The following is a 23,019-nucleotide window of genomic DNA, read 5'->3' as shown; positions in this document are numbered from 1 at the left end:
CGAAGCTTTCCTCCCTGGATGTGTCCTAGCTCCTCCGGCCAGGCTTGAGGCCCTCCTCACGGACCACGTCAGCCAGTTCTACTCTCACCTGGTTGTTGCCACAGATGCTTCCGTGTCCGCCGGGCTGGCGGGTGCTGGAATTGTCTTCCCGCAGTTCGATGCGCAATTCCCGTTTCGCCTCCCGGACTTCACTCCAGTATTTGAGAGCGAGCTCCTCGCCATGATACTGGCCCTCCGCATGGTCCCTCAATTCTGCAAGGTTCTGTTCCTGCCAGGCTATCTGTCTGTCATCGCAGCTCTGTCGGACCTCTCTGCCGACGCCTGGAAGACCTTCCTGTCCCTTACTCAGAGTCATATCACGGACGTCGTCTTGACGTGGATTCCAGGACATCGTATAGCCTCTCTATCAACGAGTTGGCTGATAACCTGGCTAAGGCATCCCTCGGTGGGCCATTCATCGAACTCTTACCTCCATTGCCCGCAGTAACTCGGGCCAGATATAGGAGGCCGCTGGAGCTGTCTGGACGCCGCTTGCCTGACCCCGTTACGATCACCTTTCCTTCCCGTGGCACACTGACCGCTGCCACTCGCGCCGTGTTGAAGTCCTGCTGACGCGCCTTCTATGTCATGCCTTGCCTCTAAATTTTTACCTTCACCGCGCGTGTACCCATCCATCGCCAGCGTGCCCTCACTGCGGCCAGGACGAGACCACTGAGCATCTGCTGCTGCACTGTCGCCTGTACGACAGGCCTCGCCGCAACCATTTCACCCTGCCCTTTGCCAGACAATGCATCCCTCTCTCCTTATCGTCCTTACTCTTCTTCGGAGCCTCACACACGGAGAAATGGATCCCCGAAGTGGCGTCCAGCGTCGTTGCCTTCTTAGCTACCTGCGGCCGCTTTTGAGTCGCCCTGCCTGAGTAGCCTGACCACCTAACTCCCACCACCGTCCCCACAACGCACGCCCGTCCCCCTGGAACTATTATCCCCCCTCATACTCCTGGCCAATCGCCCTGTGTGGCTACGGGCCATTTCCTTTGTGGCTGAAGAAGAAGAAGAAGTCTCCCTTGGTGGATAACGGCCCACATCTGAGATCGAAGAGGAAGAAGAGGTCATCGAACGACGAACGATGTATTCCTGAACACCAGACGCTGTCAAGGTACAGATATTATACAGATATTATAAGACTCAGCTTTTCTATGTCTTGTCTACTTTCTATGCTCTTTTTGTCGTGTCGTTTCTTGTGAGTACGCCTGCAAGTTTCGGATTTCGGGGGCGTAAAACGCAAAACGCAAGAGTGTTGGTGCCCTCCTGGAGAGACATGACACAGTATGTGAGGCAGTGTTTTAGAACCAGCCCCAGTTATTGTGGAAAGAGAAGGGGAATCGGTAAAGTAAGAATATTAGAAATAGTGCCGCTACTCCACATTTGCCATATTGGCACTGAATTCTGCAGTGTTAGCAGGACAAGTTGTTGAATGTACTTTATAATTCCACAGCCATCGGGGACCCAATTTGTCCGAGCACTCCAATGTACTCTACTGAGGATTGCTGTCACATTCACCTACAACGATCCAGCATCATTATGCTTCGACCAAGACAACGGTAAGTCGTATAAAACTGGCATTGTAATTGTTTTATTCCTTGCCAGAAAGTTGGCCAGAAAGGCCCTTATTTATAAGTCCGTGCGTTTCAATGCGACCGTCAGTGTTACGTCCGTCGTTAAAGCGACGGGCGCATAGGTTCGCAGAGTTGGGTTCGCGATTTCTGGACGGAGCGACGCTAGAAATGCCGGCCCTTCCCACGGTAACCGTGCCACTGCGCAACTCTTATCTTCTTTCACATCACTTCGCGTAGTCGTCTCCAAGCTGTTCCTCGTGTTCGTCCCAAAAGTGCGGACATGCATTGGAAAGCGATTCCGTCGCACCGAAATCGTGACGGACGGACGTATTGAAAGGCAGTAGCGCCGAACTGGCTTTAGTAATGCGCAGCTTAAAAACAGCATGAACACAAATTGTTTCCTTTTAATCGTCCGAAATCATGCATATGGTAACAAAATGGTAGCTAGTGCATTGCACGCCAAGTGACCCAGCGATCCTGCTTGAACATCGAAATATATACCGAATCTAAAATATTACTCGCAAACACTGCCGTGTTCCGAGCCTAGAGGGTCTGAAGTTTAAAACTGAGATTATTGTAAAAGAAATGCCGGAGACTGTCGTCTAAGCCAGTTAAATCAACGCTACAAAAGTGATATGCCTATTGACCTTTTTCGACCGCCTCAATGTCGCCAAGCTCGCCTTTCCCTGTTTCGGCCCTTGCCGCCATAGGAGTTTAAATTTTTATTGTCAATAGGTCTCTACCTTCCACGTCTTGCGTTCCGCCATGGGTATATGCTTCCTTCATATGTCCTTTTTTTTCGCGTTCGTTGACAATGACACGACCAATAAAAACGGGGAGACTGCTCTGCACATGAAAAGTCCATATTTAACATCTTCTGACTTGGACATGTGTAATCTGCTCATCTCTTTCGGTTGTGGCTGTCACTGAGCTATCTGCTGTTTTGTGCCAGACACGCAAAACAAATGTGCTCTATACGTATTATGTGCTGCGTGACACAAAAGCTCGCTGAAACAAGCCTGAACTTTTTTTTTATTGTGGTATGTCGATAACGCCTAGAAGGAATTATGTACATTATGCTAAAGTACCTTTTCGTCGAGGAATATTGTTGTTTTTAGTGAGAATGACGTCAGCCTTGCAGCAACCTGACAGGAGGATACCGGAGCTAAAGAATGATAGGTTGTTGTGCCAGACACCGTGAGGGCATTTCTGTATCTCGAAGAAGGATCCTAGCCTGCCTTTCATTTTTCATTTTTGTCCACTCATACTCTTGTGTTTCTCGAATATTCATTTGCACACGTGTAGATGTCAATATTTGATTGTTAAATGTGTAGCATCTGTAGGCTTCCTGCGACCCTCTTGGACGTTCCCCCACCACCGTCCCAGGAACCCATCCCATGAGATGTTGCAGAAAATGCCGAGGATCGCATATTAGTTCTACGCGTTGTGACAGATTGACCATGTCTTTTTTTTCTTGTTATTTTCTTGTAGTATTGTGACGCAGCACCACCTGTGAAGTACGAATTTTACTACGGAATAGATCACTAACTGCAATCTGAAAGCACGATTTTCCCTCCAGTGCCAATCGTGAGCAACTGCATGCGAAGGACAGAGAGCCCGGGTAATGGGACGCAAGTCTAATTCGTTGTTTACGGGGTAAAGGTCATAGTAAAACAAGTTACGGCAAATGAAGGAAAACGATTCAACACTTACCTCCGTGGATATTATTTTTCGTGCTAGCATAATCAAGCTTCATCGGCGTGATTCAACGGGTTCAAAATAGAGGACAGTTAAGTAACAGCCAAAACAAGAAGCGGTTTACGCAACCGGGGATGAGCACATTGCACAAATCAGTCGAGTTCAAACTATGGTGTTTAAAACTACCGCAATATAGAATTTTCATTAACATAGAATTTTAAAAGTTAGGATTTATTCAATCAGTGAGCCTATGCAAACGAGCCGCTCAAGCTTCAGTTCATGGCCAATTTCCTAAGAACCATTTACCAACACGGAAGCTTTTGCGATGGCTCCACCTCTGCCGGGGCACCTTCGTGAAGCACCAGGTATATAAGCAGCAGTAAAACATTACAGTCACGATATATGTAGTGGATGGGGCAATTAACGCCCACTGGCATGCTTGAATTGAATGCAATGGGTAGGGCCTTGCACCGGCAGACTTTCCGCATGTATTGAGTTCTGTATCTCGGCACGTGTCGCCTGATACCGGTTGTGTATTTATGCCTTCTTTTCCTGCAATACATTTCAGTTGTGAGTGACGCTTGTGTGTGTCTGTGTGTGTACCTTGAGTCCTTGTCTTTCGTGTCCCAAAACATTCCAGTATGCTTATCACACAAGTTTGTAAGTAAACACGGTCACGAACATACAAGAACTGTCAGTTTGACACCACAGCAGCACGAGACCAAATTAAATCCAGGACGCAAGCGGCCAAGCGCGTTATCGTTACACTGCGAAGTTTTTGTTGATGCAGAGGATGCGCTCGACAAAATTCTCCCGGTCCTTGCCGCTCTCACCAAGCTTTGCGAACGTATTTGTGGAATACGTGAGGAGTCAGGAGCAATGGCTTTGAGAATGCCACATGCACGGTGCAGTGTTCTTGCTTGCTTTTTCACAGGAATGAGGCAAGCACGTGATGATATGACGTAGTCCTCCATTGCGTGGAATTAGCGGCGTGACCCGGTCGAGCCTGACTGTCGGAAACGCGTTTGTCGGCACGAGCCGGGCCCGACCCGCCGTTATGGTGTCTTTTGTCGGCCCGGCCCTGCCCGCGGTGCTGGCGTATTTTGTCGGCTCTGGCCGGGAACACTCAGCCAATGACAAGCCCATCCCACCCCGACGTGCCGGGTTGGGCCAGGACCCTTGCAGGGCTCTGGCCCTGCAGTGAGAGATTAGCTAAGAAATTTGCAAAAACCGCTTTTAAACGATGAAAGATGAAAGTCACTGAAAAGGTTAGCCAGCTGTAGGAGTCGAACACACATCTTCTGGATTGCCGGTCCAGGGCTCTACCAATTGAGCTAAGCTAACACGCCTTCTCAACGACTTCCAGGGTGCGTCATCTGAAGGGACAAACCAGCCACTCTCTCTCAGTCATCCTCCTTTCACTCTTACATTTTTGTTCCAGCCTCAGAACATCAGTTCTCTCACTTTTAAAATTTTCCCACCAAACATAAATGTGGTGTTCTATAATTGTATGCGAAGCGCACTTTTCTAGCTCGTTATCGTCTGACACTGAATTATGCACGTAAGGATTTCCGTGATTTTACGATTTTTGTACTACATCTTCCATCGTCCATCACCCTTCCAAATCGACGAAGAAGACAGTCGTAATGAACTTTACACCTGCAAAATTTGGTGTTGTTAGATGTTATTTTTATTTAAAAAATGTAGAATTTGGGCAAAGTTTGAAGTGTTTCCCAGGATCCCTCAAGCCCTAAATTTTGCGGAAGAAAACTAAGACTCAGTAAGTAGGTGGTAAAGTTCTTCTAGAAAACAACTTCGAGCTTCTACGGTGCAGTGGAACGCTCACGACACGCTTCCATAGGGAAAATGTTTTTTGCAAACTTCAGAGCGTTCTAGCGTCGGAACGCGGAGGTAAAATTTGGGATGTTGTATATGTCTACCTCCGCAATGAACTCCAATTATAGATACAAGGTTAGTCTAGCAAACGTTACACATTTCGATCGCATCGTAAAAATAGAAGACTGACTTTATCCAACACCAAACTTTGCAGACTGGTAGCCATTTGTCTGAAGTTTTGTTGGAATTTTTTGTGAGCATTACCGTCCTGTAGAAGAAAAATTAAAAATCGAGAAACGTTTCACTCTACGCGTTTTTCTATGGCCTATCTCACTCAAAAGCCGTCATTTTCTGCTCTGTGCGCTTCATTTTCATGTCACCACACAGAGGTATTGCCAGCTTACAGAACAAGACTGGAACGAGAGGATTGGTGCATAACATCAGAATCGGCATGTCACATCGCTGTAGGGAGCGCTACCTGTCTGAAGTGATGTGAATGCGAAGCAGCCACAAGGAAAAATGGCGGTGTTTGCGTGGGATAGGGCACTGAAAATGCATGGGGCGAGATTTTGCTTGATTTTTAATTTTCTTTCTACATGACCATAGCGCTTACAAAAAATTAGAATGAAAGTTCAGATAAATGGCTACCAGTTTGCAAAGTTTGGGATGGGCAAAACCTAGTCTTCTATTTTTACAGTGCGATCAAAATGTGTAACGTTTGCTCGAATAACCCTGTATATATGTCTACTTTTCTTGTGCCTATCGGCGGTGGTGGAGCAGCATCGCTGAATCACTTGGCGTGGAATGCGTCAAATACCATTGGAATTCGAGGAAACTGGCACATTAGTATACTGACGTCATGTTGCCGTGAAGATGAGGTGTTACCTCTAGTGAGTCCTACACGGCGTAGTTTGGTCTCACGTTAGATTCACTTCTCAAAGTTCTCGAAGTTAGACTACGCCTGAGAGTTGCTTATGAACCAAGTGGTGAGCCAAGAGCGTGCCAAAACGTGTGTCGCAATGTCATGGCTGAAATTTGTTGTAGGATAGCAACGCTTTCGTCGTTTACACGGTGTGCACATGACATGTTATTGCACATGACATGTATTACCAACCTGTAATACCATACAAGATCCTATTTCTTACAACACGGTAAAAACAGATAATAGTGAAAGGAATTCAATTGGCTTTAATGCCGAAACATTAGGTCTTCATTCTCTCTCTCGATTCGTCCTCTACGGGCCAAGGATAATGGTATTTGTGTTGTCATTATAGCGGAGTGCTGTTGGTCGACAATTGTCGACATCCTCTTGATATGTAGGCAGCAGTGATTGAAAAAGAAATCCAACAAGGCTCTATCAGTAATTTTAATGGCCCACCCGAATATTTTGACGAATTATCAAGCCAACTTGGCAACGTCAGCAATGTCTAGTGGTCCTGCTGTCCGTCTGGTGGGATTAACGGCCTCATAGGAGAACTCAATGGTCCGTCGGTGGGGCTTTAGGTCCAACGGAAGGCGCCTCACAGTACAGCAGGAAGGCCTCGGGAACGTGGCATACGATGGAATGGAGAAATGGCTTACGTTAAGACCGCTGAAAACCTCGGTGCAAGGGAACACCACAGGACATAACTACACAAATGGCTACAAAATGGCAAAAGTCTCCCCCCCCCCGGTTCAACAAGTATTAACGCGAAAATGCGACGATAATTTGAAATTGCGCGTAGTGGTGTGTACATATGTGTCAAATGTACATAGGAGCACAAGCATCATGTAATGCCAGAGAGGGCAACGTGCTTGGGTTTGACGTAAAGAAGAACGTTTTTGACGGGCCTTTAGTACCTGAAATAGCCCACATAATGAACTTGTAATGTAGTTGCTCGTTGTGGTAGTCTTGGTCTTCCAAAAAAATCACTAGCCCTTCCAAAGGTGGAATGTGCAGCCTTCGTGCGGGATACACTGTACAATCTCCAACACACTAGAAACAGTGCACAACACTGCAGTACAAGTCATATTCGATAATTACAACCGCAGCACCAGTGTCACTGCTACCAGATCGGTCAAAGTCGCCATCCTGCCATGTAGTTCAGCCAATTCGCCGCGTAAAACCTCTGGGATGGCGATCTTGTAGGTCCGCTTGTTGCCAACATCGCAATATCTTCCACGTCAAATTCCGCCGCGTTATGAACGCTACAGGGCTGTGGGGCTTGCGCTGCGCGTGCAATAATCATACCCCCTGTTGAAGCATGTTTTAAGCGTTCTACTCCGACCGAGAATGAGTAGTCCGTCGCACACTACTGAGAATTGGGGATTGCTGGGAATTTGGAACTATGGAATTTCTATAGAAATAAGTACAGCCTCTAAAAAAAGGAAATTTTGTAGCTCTATAGGCATCAGGACTACCTCCTAATAAAAAAATAACTTTTAGAAAAAACAAAATAAAAAAATAACTAACGTAGAAGATAGGACATCGACAAAACATCGTCAACCTGACGATGTTTTACTGTGGCATGAGAAGAACAGACAAGTGATACAGAATGCTCGTGCGGTATATCGTACTTCCATACCGTTTTCTACAATACATCGACAGGTTGGCCGCCGCGAGGTGATTAAGCGGCCATTTCGGACGCCTTCAATTTGTATAGGCGCTGTACTGCTCTCCTTATTGTTGTGCGGTTAGGGGTTCTTACTACACGCAACCTAGCACTCCGGTCAGAGCCTGGAAAGATCTTTTCGACCACTGGTAACTTCGACTGAAGTCTTGGACAGATGTGGTCTTCCAGGAGGACGGTGTCTCCAATCCGGAACGTAGATCAGTGAGATATTCCTTGCGCCATCTTTTCCATGCCGCTTCGGGATACTCCATCTGCCTCTTCCATGTCCCTCGGAACATGGCCCTCGATTTGGCGGCATGGATCATCTCCTCCGCAGGAGGGTGTGACCCCGTCGGATAGGAAATCAAACGTCTTCCAATGATCATGCTTGCTGAAGGCACTGGCACAGGTTCAGAGTTGTTGTTGTAAACGAACGTTACGGGTCGTCAGTTGATCATCGCTTCAACCTCGGTGAGTAATGTCTGCACCACGACGAGGTCGTTTGTTTCTTGAGAAGGTTTTTCTGATAGACTACTTTTTATTTATTTCTTTATTTAGGAAATGGACCATTACAGGTGGCTGGACTGCAAAACAGGTTCTAAATTTGCAACAAAAGTACCCATATCAACTTGGTTCACAATGGTGGCCGGAAGGCTGTTCCATTCACGTATTGTTTTTGGATAAAATGAATGTTTAAAGTCATCCGTGCGAGCTACGCTGTACATTAAATGTCGATTATGCTTATGTCTAGAAATGTGACAATCCGGGATCAAACACGAAGAAAGCGTGGTTCTTGTCATCAGTTGAAACAAGTATTTAAGGCGCTGTGGCTTGAAATATTGTTCGAGTGGTATCAAATTAGCCTTGCGACGTAAACCTGACGCAGATGTTGCGCGATAATATGCAAAAGTAAATCTGGCAGGTTTCTTCTGAACCTTTCTGAAATTATTTTTATGTATGGCAAGATGGGGATCCCAAATTGGACAGGCACATTGCATTAATGGAAACTCTAGAGACTTACACGCTTTTAACCTCACATCGTAAGACGAGTATCGTAGCAGACGTTTAAGTTGGGACAACCTTCCCAGAGTCCTTCGGACTACAGTCTCTACCAAAGCTGAGGGCCAAAGAATATTCCAGGTGAAATGCGTAGCTTCAATGAAGGGCAGGGTGTACGCCGGTAAAGTCAACTTCAGGAGGGTGTGTCGTGCAATTCTGGGAATGACTGAAATATCGGAATCACCTTTAAAATCACAGCACCTAAAAGCCTGTTCATAAGGCGAATGTAATCCGCAGCGCTTCCAATTGAAAATGACGACCTGTATTGCAATCATGGCCTTGCGCGAGGCCTCAAAACGGACTATTTGAGTTCTGCATCAGTAAGGAACAAAGGGTGTTCAAGCCACACGCCTGAAACTAGATTGAGTGATATACTAGCATATATACTATATACTGGGTGAGAGTGACCATAATTTTATTAAATTCGTGGTTAGCTTTTCTTTCCGACGGTCGTTGAATATATCTATTCACGGGACCTACTCAATGGTGGTGGTGTATCACTAATTGAGAGTGACCATAATTTTATTAAATTCGTGGTTAGCTTTTCTTTCCGACGGTCGTTGAATATATCTATTCACGGGACCTACTCAATGGTGGTGGTGTATCACTAATTAGTGCAGCCATTGATTACTTTTATAATGAATCTTCATAATTCTTGAACACAAGTTGAGTGCGCAATTCCAAATTAGGAGAGCATAACCCTGAGAAATCTAGTCAGCAAGAATCGAAACAGCAGCACTTTTCTATGCCCTAAAACTGAGCGAAAATGCATGATCTTCGAGCGTTGCGCGAGTTCAACGGCCGCTTTTTCCTATCACTCTCACCGTTTGACAATACTGACATCCCGCTGCTCCTCAAAGCATGGGGCCCCCCGCTTCCTGGCGTCCTCGTTGTTTTTCTTTTGTTAAAATTCGATACAACGTAGGCACTTATTGAGCAGCAGAATCGGTGATTTCATGTTTGTTATCTGCCAGGTTTTTGCAGTAATGCATTGGTAGTTTTATTGCGCGACGTTTATCACATCAAATCGCGAACTGTGTTGCGAGGTGTTGGGCAGATCAAACGAGATCGAAAAAATCAAAATCAAATACGGCATGTTTTATGATAATGTAGACTGAGAGACGGCATCGATATTTTCCTCACTTCCAGGGACAAAGCTGGCTGTTCCATGATGTCAGTTAAGAAAGGGTGACACCGATACAGGGAGAGGGGAAATTGACCGCAAAACCCCCACAGTGCTTTCGCACATTTTCTTACTAGAGCGCAAAAGGGCTCTGTGGTTTCGGTTCATATATTCAACGACTTTTGCGAAATAAAGTCAATCGCGGATTTAATAAAATTCAGTCAGTCTTACGTCACGTACCCTGTATATATGACAATAAGCACGCATATTTTTAACGTATTCATTATTTTGCTATCTAGAACGAGTTAACCCGTAAGGAGATTACGGTCTTGCATATGCTGCATGAGTACGAAAAATGTGGCGAGTTAGGGAATGACATGTATACACTGCAAGAAATACACGTGGGAATTTGCTCATCTTAATTTCCTTTACCATGAGATCTCGTCAAAGCTGGCCCGCATAATTGGTTCCGTTGTCACATCGACCTCGAATGAGAATTTGATGGGTGTGTCTTAACAGGGAACAAAGGGCCAAATTCATGTTAAAGGATTGACGATCATCTACATTACAACAAACACGCGTAACACTTTGTGCATCCTACTTAGTTTCGCCATAAGTGGGCCCGCACGACAATTCCTTGTTAGGTCGGTCTGGATCAATGAAAATGATGAGTTTCGCCTTGACAGGGAACAAAGGACGTTTAAGCCACGGGTCCGATATTTATGGTAAATGATTGACATGTATCAACACTACAACAAACAAGCGTACCCTTAAATACAAGCACGTGTACCTCTTAAATACCCTTACCATTAGAGCGCTTCAAAGTTGGCTCGCATAATTTGTTCTGTCGTCACATCGACCTCGACTTCAGGCAAGAAAGGACATTTATGCCACAAGTCCGAAATTTATGTTAAATGATTGACAATAATTAATCTAAAATTCTGTCGCTCTCGCCCTACCGTTACTCTCATAACTCCCTCTACAAAAAAAGAAAAAAAAACTGAAACAAGACCGCGGATCGAATCACGGCCCCACAAAGTAATGACCAATATCTTTACCACTGAGCCAACACCACCCGTTGCTATCGCCCTCAGAAATTAAGTTACAGACTCTTCGCAAGCCACACTGAGCTTGTTAACACTTCTTTCGTCGTTGGAACAAAATTAGAGCATCCCACAGTTGCGCACAAAGTTGCAAAGCGTACAAGACAAATTACAGACAACATACAGACAACTTTCATGTCCTACATGAATATTTTCTGGAGAACCCATTGTTCTGGCCAAGTACAAATAGAATAGCACACCAGTGCATTCTACCATCAAGCCAACACGGCGAAAACCGGAACAAAACCGTGACGCTCTTGCGCTTCCATTCCACTAGTACACCGTCGAAGGGCGTGTCGCAGCAACACCCCCCCCCCCCCCATGTGTGGACAGTTCTTTCTCAAGCTCAGGGTCAACAGATATTCCAACAAAACAGATGGAATGCATTGCTTCAATGGAGGGCAGCGAGTACGCCGGTCAAGCCAACTGTGTCCCGCATTTCTGGAAATGATGTTCCTAATTTCAAGCACAATAGCTAGTGCAAGGAACATTTGTTTTAAGTGTATGCCTGTGAGAGATCTGGCAGACTCGTCATTCTTCAGCACTTGTTTGATAGTCGTACGGTGATCAGGAGCTTCCTCCAAGACACTGCAGTTTGCACTGGAGCGATCTAAAGCTTTGGATCGCTCCATCAAACTTTTGTCTTCTGTAGTTCACTAGACAGTGACGCCGCTTTTTTTTCATTTAAAAAAAAGTCCCCTGAATATATCATTGGTTCTGTGCTTGTATGCTTTTCGTGGGTGGAATCTTACTCATCTGCTCATCCGTGCTCCAATGCTTCACATGCTGGCTTTATTGTTTTGTGTCTGTGGTGAAGGGGGTTGTACAGGCGCAACTGCATCCGGGAACAACTCGACACATCCCGAAACAAGATAATCGGTGCATCGTTATCCGAACCACATGCAGTGCAAATGCAAACACCACGAATCCATAGCGTCAAAAAGGCGGTGAAGTCAGGTGGGGCCTTTCTGGTTTTGTGGAGTCGGCGGCGCCGTCGCGCTCCGATTCACGCGAAAAGGGGTAAATACTGTTTGGTTATTCGTGCGGGATTCTACGCGTGATTCTCGTCCCACAAAGGAAGTGTGCAACTGGAGTGCTGTCATGAGTTGGAAATTAAAGAATACGAGAGTGCCGTCGCATTTCAAGGACGGACAACAAAGACAGGATTACGTCCCCAATAACACAGACGGTCTCAAAGACACCTTCACAGTGTCACCGTGTATCCCCAGAACGACTTGAGGATGACACTTACGGACTGTCCGTGAAGTCATTCAGGTACGTCCTGTGCCTTTCCGGTGAGTAGCTCTCGGGATTAGAAATACTACCCAGTTTAATTTACCTCCACAAATATTGAGTTATACATGTGTTTTGCTTTTTGGGCCAATCCCAGGGGCTGAATGACATTCGTCAAAAACAAGGAGCGTTCCTCCAAAAAAGGTCTGTCCATGAAATATGAAGCATTTATCGCGGAATAGATATAAAAGCGCAATACTGTAGCACTGCTTTTGACTATCGAGGGTCCTACCTGAATGTCTCAAACAAAAAGCAATAAGAAACACTACTGGAAGGTTAACACTTGGAGAAGTTCGTCGCTTGAGCATTGTTTTGAGTACCCTTCGTTTTGTGTCGGGGGCGAGCAGGACTCTTGAACCTAGGGAGGGTCGCGTAACAAGGGAGTTCCAGTACCTTTCGAAGTGGGTTTCTCGGCCTTTGTGGTCTGGGTAATACTTTTTCCTTTCACCTCCTAGATCTGTCTTGTTAATCTTCACCTAACCTCCTAGACTTTGTTTTGAATCGCCGAGCTCATTTTCGTTATTTATTCGTTTCGTTACATGAGGGATACGCTATGGGTGGATTTCGCCCTCCCGCAGACGTCCTGTTTGTCTCTGTATGGTAACCGTCGGATATTCCAGGGGGTACGAGAACCTCTTTCCGTTTGTACGATGCTCTACAAACATCGAAAGATGCTCACCATGAAATGATACGCACTCATGAGACACCCTCGCTATTAGCAATTGAACAGTGTGTTCGTTTTGCTTCAAGTTGGAATCTGGGTACAGTCTGTCAGCAAGCGCCACTGAGTGGGCTTCTGTATACAGGGTGTTTTCTCTAACTTGTTCAGAAATTATATTTAAAGCGAGCGATAAAATAAATTACTTCCACTTGAGTAAGAAACAGGTACTGCTTCACTAGTAGCACCTGAAAAGTAGCACTAGTTTCTCTTTTATCGCTCGCTTTAAATACAATTTCTGGACATGCTAGAGCAAACACCCTGCATACAGAGCACACATGTATCACTACTTTGGATCAGTACTGTGTCAAATAAAAGCCTCTTATTTTGAATGACTAAATACGGCGACAGGCGTGAAAACCATTAGAACTAGCCAAGGTCGCCTGAATCGCGAGCCACACAGGGAAGCTCCTGATTTTCCGACGCATAATACATAATCTGTCAAATGTCGCAATTATATTGGTCGTGTGCCCAGTATCGTGGGCTCTATGGGGAGCTGTTGTACCTTGTGGCAGTCTCCGCTTGTGGAGCCTGTGACAGCAGATCAGCTAGAGTCTATATATATCGCTGGAAGTGTGGATGGTATAATGAGAGGCAATACTTATAAATGAGGGCGACGGCCCTGTCCATGGAGAGGGGGCCCGTACGACACATTTTGCACAGAATGGAACGATGGAGCTCCCATATATTAAGAAGGATGGTCTGATCTCTCTATTTAAAAGCGAGTCCTCGAACTGCACACTTCTTTCTAGGATTCTACATTTCTGTGGATTTCTCGCAGCAATTTCGTTTTCTCGTCAAACCCACATTATAATGAAGAAACACGACACTTGTACTGCGTACACTTTTGGAACTTCGCGGTGGATGGCCGTGGTATCACTGTACCAGAGAGGATCGTGATGTCTCTCCACTGGAATAACCAGGCCTTTGCTCACCTCAGGAGTCGGAGCAGGGTATCACGAACGATTGAGTCATTGCTGTTCTATCCTTCCTTGACTAGAATTCCTAGAGGGGGTCTTTCACCTCCCAGGTGTCGGTTGGTGTTACGCTATTTTATGTTTGTAGTGAAACATACGCCGCGGTTACATGAACACAACAGAAACGGGACGATGTGACTTACTGCATCTCCACACATCAATCCTTCCTAGAATCTTGGTTGACACGACCTGATATTTCTGTCCCGTTCATGTAACCGAGGCTATGGAGCCGGGACCCGACATGACGAGCTCCCTGCCTGTGGCGCTGGAGTTTTTCCGCAGACAGTGGTGCACACTCATCCTAACGCTGCGTCGGGAACCTACAACGATTAAGCTGCAGACAAAGCACGGACAAGAAACGTTCCGGTGGTTTACTGACTGGCACAGAGCGCGCCACAGCAGGCGAATATCTCAGCATGACATGGCATAACATTGTCAATGCAGCAGCCCATCGAAAATGCAAACCATCAGTGCTAAGGAAAAATGGAATGTTCAGCTTCCAATTCAACAGCTGCTCTTTTCCAAAGCATTCAAAAATATGCGATTTTGGGAGGGGTTTGAACCCCCTAAACCCCCCGCTCGCTATGGCAGTGGTCCCCTTGGACGGTGCCAGTATAACCATATATTTCGCTATATGCTTCTAAAGCATGGTCTCCCGTCTACTGCAGACAACTCAGATATTGAGAACTCGGCAAATATTCTGCCATTAACACGAAAGCACTCTCGCACTAGCAGTCCTCATCTTTGCTAGTTCACTACATAAAGGCATTTTCTCACATTGGTTATGCTTTAACTCGTTGCGGATTGAGCTCCTCGCCGGTGCGGTTTGTATAGTCTCAGTGGTTCCAATCAACGCCACCTAAACCTCCGGTCATATTCTTCCAAAGAACATGAGAGGCACTTCAATGGTGAGTGGCATGTTCTCGGTCAAAGACTATTGGAATGTTGTACTCCATTCCACTCAGGGCAATCCTGTCGCCTTGGCGTGCCACTGTCGTAGTTTTGCTCTCCCTTACAAAAATGGCTGTTGACTTTTTGTTTCCATTATGCAGAACTCAGTGAACAGACAGCACAGATATTCAGTAGACTTTCTATTAGCCTTGTGCCTATACAGGAAGGTAACAGGTCTTCCGGTATACTCTCCATATACTTTACAAAAATTTCGTGTGACTTTCTCGTGTAAGTCTTGTTATACGTGATCTCAATTTCTCTGTTGATGATTAATTGTTGTGACTCAGCTGTCAATGAGTCAGCGTCACCCACGAAGCTACGTTGGTTCTTTTTTCAAACGCCCTGCGGCCGTTACATGAGGCATCGGTATATTCTTCTTAATCGAGGAAGATAAATGATTTTGTTAAGCCCGATTAACACCATCCCGCGTATCATGTGAAGAGTCTATGTGGACTTTCTGTGACTTGAGCGAAGTTTAATTTCTCCGTATAGTATTGTTTCTCTTGTATTTCTGTTGTATTGTTCACTCGCAACACGCATAAAATACATGAAATGAAGTACTGCAAAACTATATATGTATCTATTTTATTTCGAAAATGCATACCTTGAAAGTGATATTCAGTGTCGACACAGTCATGAAAAAAAAAAAAAAAAAAGGATGCATAAATAGCACATGCTTCATGCCTCACAGTGTCGCGTCGCACAATGGAGTCAATGACCAGTTGCGGTCCGAGTTCTTCTGGCGACCCACCATAACGGAGGACTTCAAATTCACTGAACTTCCTTTCAAAGATCTGGAGAGAAATGTGTCTGTGTTCTAACGCAAGTGAGTAAAACCCGAGTAAAATGGTCACTGCAACAACAAATTTGGTTCACCCAGCTTACTGTTCAACAAAGTAAGACCTGCAAAAGCGGGAATAAAATTAGCACAATCAACACAGGCTACGAACTGATACTTGTACACTTACCTGACGGGACGCAAAACTGCAGCCGCCGCTCGAAACATACAGCACAACAGGAATGGTAAGAATACAAGTGAAGCTTAATCACACACTTCTATCCTCCTTAGTTCTTTCATGGCCTGCAAAAACTAGAATGAAATAAGCAGAACCAACGCCGGCCACGACTGATACTTGGGCACTTGCCTGACCGGACGCAAGACTGCAGCCGCTGCTCGAACAAAACCGACACACCTACAGCACATCAGTCATCGTATGAATATAAATGAAGCTTGATGACACACTTCTATCACATAGATTACCTCTTACGACGCAAAATCATATCCTCCTTTGTTCTGTAGTTGACGAGCGAATGCTGAGAGCCGCAACCGTTACAACATTCCCATGATGCTGATGGCGATGACTCCTTCGTGATGAAGCGAGGGCGAGGCACGGAGGCGCAGAATCCAAATGTGCAGCAAACCTGTCGCATGCTCATGATCCTCATGTGGTCGCATCAGTTGGAAATAGTATATTGTGTACTAAACTGAAGTATAAATAGTACGAGGAACCGTCTTCTCAAAGCCATCGAAAATGTATTTAGTGTTTTAATATGTAGCTAAAAGGTGGCAAAGTGGAATTCAAGCTACTACATTTAATCATAAGCTCAGATCCAAATACCGCCAAATACCGCCTTGTTTAGAGAGCCGATAGCACGGACCTCTCCACCTTCCAGGAGTGGCGTACACCCCACGACTTTTTGCAACATACCCAGAAATTGCTGATTTTACTCATACAGCTTGTCTCCTACTGAATAGATCGACAAGTATGCTTCTATATATGTATACCCCCCCCCCTTATGGGATGCTCGGTACCCCCTTCAGGTCGACTTCTGTGGACATTACTGTCCTATAATGCAGTAATTAATAATACAGAATTCGTCTATGTAACAAAAAAAAACGGTTGGAATAAGTACTTGCTACATAGGCGTATAGAAAGTCCAGACTCTCAACAACGACAGCTATGTACCTTGTCCACAGAGGGTATACACATAAGGTAGTTCAAGAGATTGTCAAAATTATGTCAATAACAATTCTTGTTGACCTGATCAACAAGAAGTCAAAGCCAACACACTTCAAGACAGGAAACAAGAAGTCCACAAGAACTCTGCAGAAAGGAAAAATCAATTTTCATAAGGGCGGTCTTCCGCACGCAGAGATTCGTAGCCGAAATCTACTCGCAGCTTAGGCTCCCGTGGATTTCAGGAGGAAGGCTACTTGGCTTAAATAACAAACTGCCACGCCCCAGAGTTCGCAGCGCGGGACTCCCCCATGTCTAGCAGATAGATATCCGCCACACTACTGAGGATCACCGGAGTCCGCATACCGGAATGACGTTCAAGTCAACTCTGATTCGAGCTGTAAAGTGATGAGTCCTTGTCAGTCACAATGTTCCGGCGCACGATGTTTGACAACGCTGCCCAGCGTGAGAAAAAAAATCCCTCGGTTCACGCTCACCATTCAACCTAATGTGTCATTAAAGGGACTATGAAATTTCCCGAACCCCCATACTTTTTTTCGCTGGAAACTGTTCTTCCCGCCGAGAAACTAACATGCCACAAATTTTTCCGGACGAAATTGCTCCACTCTGTGAGGAGCGGGCGCTCGTAATGTCTCTTCCGCGTTCCTCCTCTCCCGCGCACATTCTGCCGTCGATGGTGTAACTGTACGGACCGCACTTCTGTTCGCCGTTACGTCATCGGTGTTGCGCAATGGCAAGTAATGCTGCGAGCCCGCTGTAGCTGGCGCCGTCTAGTCCAGTCGCACTTAGAAGGTCACAGGGTCTCTGGTCGCATCTGAGGGTTGAAGGTGAAGCATTTTGTTTGCTTTGTTGGAGGCGTTCGGATAGCACGTTATAATGAACAGCTTTTTGCGTGTGAATCGTTTGCTACAGTTGAGCTGACAAGTATGTAATGTGAGCTGTACGTTTTCATCGAATGCCCATGCGTTAGAAAACTGTGCCCAATCCTCAAACGGCTCGATAAAACTTCATGGTGGCGGTTTTCAGAATCTTGTGTAGGTTTCCATAGGCGAGGTTTTACTTTGTGCAGTTTGTTTGTTATCTGCTTATCCCAAAAAGCTTGCCAATCCGTGTGGATGGCTTTCTTCAGTTGCTGCAGCAAGTCGTTAAGAGGAATCTCAAAAGGAGTTATATCGTTGCATAAGGCAGCAGATGCAGAGCGGTCTACTTTCTCATTGCCGGAAATTCTGACATGGCTGGATGCCCAGCACAGTCTCAGCTGGAACCCTTTTTCTTGTATAATGCTAGCTAGGAATTGTGCGCGTCTTGCCAAAGAGTCTGTGTAGATTACTGTGTGTCTCATGCGTGTTTGTAAAACATGGTTCAGTGCTATGATAATACCATAGAGTTGTTTAGGCAATGTGCCTTTGTGCACGAGTCACATACCATAGCACATGGCACTCCTGGGAAGACTTTGAAGCGTCAGTATATATTTCGGTGTGGTCTCCAAAGCTCTCCTTGAGAATCAGAAATTACTGCTGGATTTCTGTGGTGGGTGTTTCCCTTTTATTAAACTTTGCAAGTAAAATGTCATATGCAACCGGTGGTTGCCAGGGAGGAGTCATCTTACTGGCAACCAAGGAAGGTGAGTTGTAGCTGAAAAAGCCATAACATTCGACGTCTCGTTGTACACGAATGCTGAAAGGTGGCACAGCTCTGGGTTTATTAAGAAACAGTTGTTTAAAGATGCCCTGTGTCACTGAAGGAAACGAAGGATGCTGAGGGTGGCCTCTTATTCTCAAACCATAGGACAAGGTAATGTAAGACCTTCGCCTCCCTAACGGCCACTCATTTGCCTCTGCGTACAGACAGTAAACAGGGGTGGTTCGGAAAGCCCCCAGCGCCAGTCGCAAACCAAGGTGGTGTACTGTGTCGAGGGTCTTTAGCGTGGACGGTCGTGCTGACCCATAAGCAGGGCATCCGTAATCCATTTTAGAGCGGACTACAGACCGGTAAATGCGAAGGAGTGTTTCCCGATCAGCACCCCACGACCTGTGGGATATGACCTTCAGTACATTTGTAGACTCTAAGCATTTGTTTTTCCAAGTTCCTGATGTGTGCCCCAAAAGTCAGCTTTCTGTCAAACACAACACCGAGGAACTTCTGTTCAGTGCATATGGGCAGGTTTTGACCATTGATGGATAGTATCGGGTCTGGGTACAGACCCCTTCTCCTTGAAAATGGAACACAAACAGTTTTTTCGGGTGAGAAACTAAACCCGTTTTGACCTGCCCATTTAACCAGGTTGTTAATTGTAAGTTGGAGCTGCCTTTCGCATGTACTCAAGTTTGTTGAATAAGAAATCTGGACGTCATCAACATATAAGCAATAGGAAATGGACGGGGGAATTGCAGCAGCTATTGAATTCATTTTTATAATAAAGAGAGTAACGCTAAGCACACAGCCTTGGGGAACTCCATTTTCTTGGATGAAAGGACGTGAAAGAGTTGTCCCCAGTCGGACACTAAACGTCCTTCCCTGGAGGAAATTCATCAGGCAACGTAGGAGTCGCCCTCGAATGCCAATCGCATAGAGATCCCTGATAATACCGTAGCGCCAGGTGGTATCATATGCTTTTTATAGGTACAAAAACGCTAACACACAGTGATGTCGTCTCACGAACGCCTCACGAATTGTGGATTCTAGTCTAACTAGATGGTCCAAAGTTGAACGTGCAGGTCTAAAACCACACTGGTAGTTGTTAAGGCAGTTATTGTCCTCTAGATAGTACGTCAGCCGGTTATTGACTATACTTTCGAATGTTTTACCGAGGCAGCTAGTTAATGCAACAGGTTGACCATTTTTCCCGGGCTTCAAAAAAAGGAATGACTGTGGCTACTTTTCACGCTGATGGCATTTGTCCCTTGTCCCAGACCGTGTTGAAGGACTTCAGTAGATGCTCTTTGGAATCATCGGACAAATGACTAAGCATTGGATGTGCAATGCGGTCTGGTCCAGGAGCGCTGATTTTTACTGAAGCCAGCACTCGTTGGAGTTTTACCATGGTAAAAGGCTGGTTGTACCTGTAGTTTTCACCACCCGTGATTGGAATTGTTTGCCTTTCGGCTTGTTCCTTGATACGCAGGAAGTTTCGATCATAATGTGAGGAACTCGATACGTCACAGAAATGTTGACCAAGGACATTAGCCTGCTCTTCTAGGCTCTGACACGGGATGCCATTAACCTGAAGAAGGGGAATGGAAAAACTAGTGTAATCACCCTTAATTTTTCGAAGTCTATCCCACACAACCTTTGACGGTGTTGTGTGCGTTAACGAAGAGACAAAGTTACGCCACGACGTCCGTTTTGCTTGTTTTCTGGTCCATTTCGTCCTGGCTCGTGCCCTCTTGAATGTCAGTAGATTTTCAGGAGTGGGGTATCTGCGGAAGATACCCCATGCTCTGTTTTGTTGCTTTCGTGTCTGTGTGCATTCATCCGTCCACCAAGGTTTGGGACGCTTGGAGAGCCGGCCAGATGTCTGCGGGACAGACTGTTCAGCGGCACCTATGATGGCCGTTGTGACAAACTCGTTTGCCTCTTCAATGGACATGTGTTCAAAGTATGGAGAAACAAGCTTTGCCTCGTTCTCGAAAAGGCTCCAGTCAGCCTGTGGAAGTTTCCACCTTCGCGGCCGCGTCGAGATGGAATTTGTGGAACCACGAAATTTTAAAACTACCGGGAAGTGGTCACTTCCACGAGGATTCTGGTCCACTGTCCAGTCCAGACAATGGCAGAGGGAAGGACTGCACAGTGAAATGCCCAAGCAAGAAAAACTTTGTGTTGAGGAGTTGACGTATGTAGGCACCCCAGAGTTCAAAATGCAAAAGGACCTTGAAAGAAAAACTCTCTCCAACATCTTTCCTCGCGTATCCAATCTTGCACTACCCCATAAAGGATTGTGGGCATTCAGGTCACCCAGAATCATGAATGGCTGTGGGAGTTTATTACACAAATTTTCAAAATCTTTGTTCTATTAATTCTGATGGGGGAAGGTACAGTGAACATATAGTGAAAACCCTATCGAGGCACACTTGAACAGCAACTGCTTCCAATTCTGTAACAAGTGGGATTTGTTTTACAGACACATATTGCGGAAGGAGTATAGCCACACCTCCAGACGCACGTGTGGTACCTGTACGGCCCTTCCTAAAAATATTATGTCTGTGGAAGGGATTGAAACTTTGTTCCTGAAGGTAGGTTTCCTGTAAACAGAAGCAAACTGCAGCGTACTTTTCAAAGAGATCGTGTACATCGTCTATGTTAGTGTAGAGGCCTCGACAGTTCCAGTGAAGGATTACCTGTCCCATAATGAAAGTAGTGATGAATAGGAACAAAGAGAGACTGTACATTATGTGGGAGGTGTAACCCTCGGGGGGGGGGGGGGGTTGCTTGTGTTTCCTTAGGGACGTACTGCCCCTGCCTCGGCCTCCTTTTTTCGTTCTTTGTTCCTTCCATGGGAAAGGATTGGTGGGAAGGCTTCACGATGATTTCTGCGACAAGCAGTCATCATCGTCAACATCCATCGTGTGTGTGGCAGTCTGGGATGAATCCCCTGTGAGCCCCTCCCAAACTGACAGCTCGCCATCAACCTCCGTAGAGTCCGTGACCACTACCTCCCGGCTGCCCACGTGAGCAGCCGGTGCAAGCGGAAGAGAACTCCCCGCAGGCTTTTCTTCTGTGTGGGGTGGAAACCCAGAAGTCTGCGTCTCCACAGATTTTCGCAGTGGTGCCACTCCCCGGCGCACCACCTCGGAGAACGTGCCTTTTTTGGCAAATTCTACCTGTGTTTTTGCTTCTCTGTACGAGATATTCTGTGTCACTTTAACTTCGAGTATTTCTTTCTCTTCCTGCCAACGGGGGCAGGACCTCGAGTAGACAGGGTGGCTCCCTTTGCAGTTCGAACAGTGGACTTTTTGGACACATTTTGGACAGATGGCCTGTCCTCGACAGACCTGTGACCCATGTCCAAAACGCTGGCACTTGAAACAGCGTCGCGGATTTTGGATATACGGACGTACATGGCAATTAAAATAGCCTGCTTTGATGGTCTGAGGAAGCCTGTGCAATTGAAAGGAAAGGACAATGTGCTTCGTCGGCATGTCTTTGCCATCCCGACGCATCACAATTCTCCTTGCAGTCACAACGCCTTAGTCTTTAAGCCCTTCCTCGATCTCAGTGTCTGAGCAGTCAAGGAGTTGGGACTCTGACATAACTTTCATCACTACGTTAAGTGTTCGGTGTCTGGTCACAGTGACTGATATATCGGCAATTTTGTCAAGTGAAAGGAGAACGGAGCTTTGTTGCCTTGTGGTCAATTTGCAGATCTCCTGTGGTCAGCTTTCGAGCATTATAAGACTTCCCTATTGTCCTTTCTAAGTCTCTTGCAATAGTGAATGGGGATACCTTAGCCATGGGTTTGGTCTCATCTTCAGAGTGGACTATGAGGAACTTCGCAAACCAGGGTTCAGGAGTCAAGTCGAGGATTTGCATAGCTGGTGCATCGGTGCAGCGCCTCTTTTGGCGGTGATCATGTTTTTTAAACGAGAAGAATCCATAAAAGAGAAGACTGATTCAGTGCAGGAGGTGTGTCGCCCACCATCGAGCCCAACGAGGGAACGTGTCCCACACACTAACACCTGCCTCTGCACTATACCCAAGTGCAGCTTCTGGAGAGTGAAAGACTTCCCTTGCCGCCAAAGAAGGTGAAAAGAGGAAAAAGAGAGAAAGAAAGAGACAAACGAAGAGAAAGTAACGAAAAGGGAGATGGCGACTAGCTGAATAATCGTGGCCGGGTCTTCCAGGACCACCCCACTATGGGAAGCAGGGGCCAAAGCGGTGTGTTGCTTTCCCGGAGGGGCCCCGAAGGGTCCTAAACAACTTCCAGATCCGCTCAACCGCCAGGATCCCCCTTTCCCCAAACACAGGACAGCCACGCACAGCTATACGTGGGGGTCTCCCTCCTGCGGCAACCCAACTGTGAGTGCAGGAAGGGGCTACTGCGGCTGCTGCCGGGCGATGGGGGCGCCAAGTTCGC

At 46.2% G+C, this 23,019-nt stretch overlaps 1 long non-coding RNA gene across 2 annotated transcripts in view; it reads left to right on the top strand.

Annotated features, from left to right (window-relative positions):
- Nucleotides 1–1,087: 1,087 nt before the first annotated feature.
- Nucleotides 1,088–23,019, top strand: part of LOC135372380 (uncharacterized) — an 83,566-nt gene continuing 61,634 nt past the window's right edge. For both annotated transcript variants that reach the window (XR_010415976.1, XR_010415977.1), the window contains exons 1-2: nt 1,088–1,158; nt 1,498–1,603. This is a non-coding gene — a long non-coding RNA (uncharacterized LOC135372380). The remainder of the gene's footprint in view (nt 1,159–1,497; nt 1,604–23,019) is intronic.

Source organism: Ornithodoros turicata, chromosome 1 (assembly GCF_037126465.1).
Source record: "Ornithodoros turicata isolate Travis chromosome 1, ASM3712646v1, whole genome shotgun sequence".
In the NCBI taxonomy this organism is placed as follows: Eukaryota; Metazoa; Arthropoda; class Arachnida; order Ixodida; family Argasidae; genus Ornithodoros; species Ornithodoros turicata.
The sequence above is the reverse complement of the archived record's forward strand: the minus strand, read 5'-3'. Positions and strand labels throughout refer to the sequence as shown.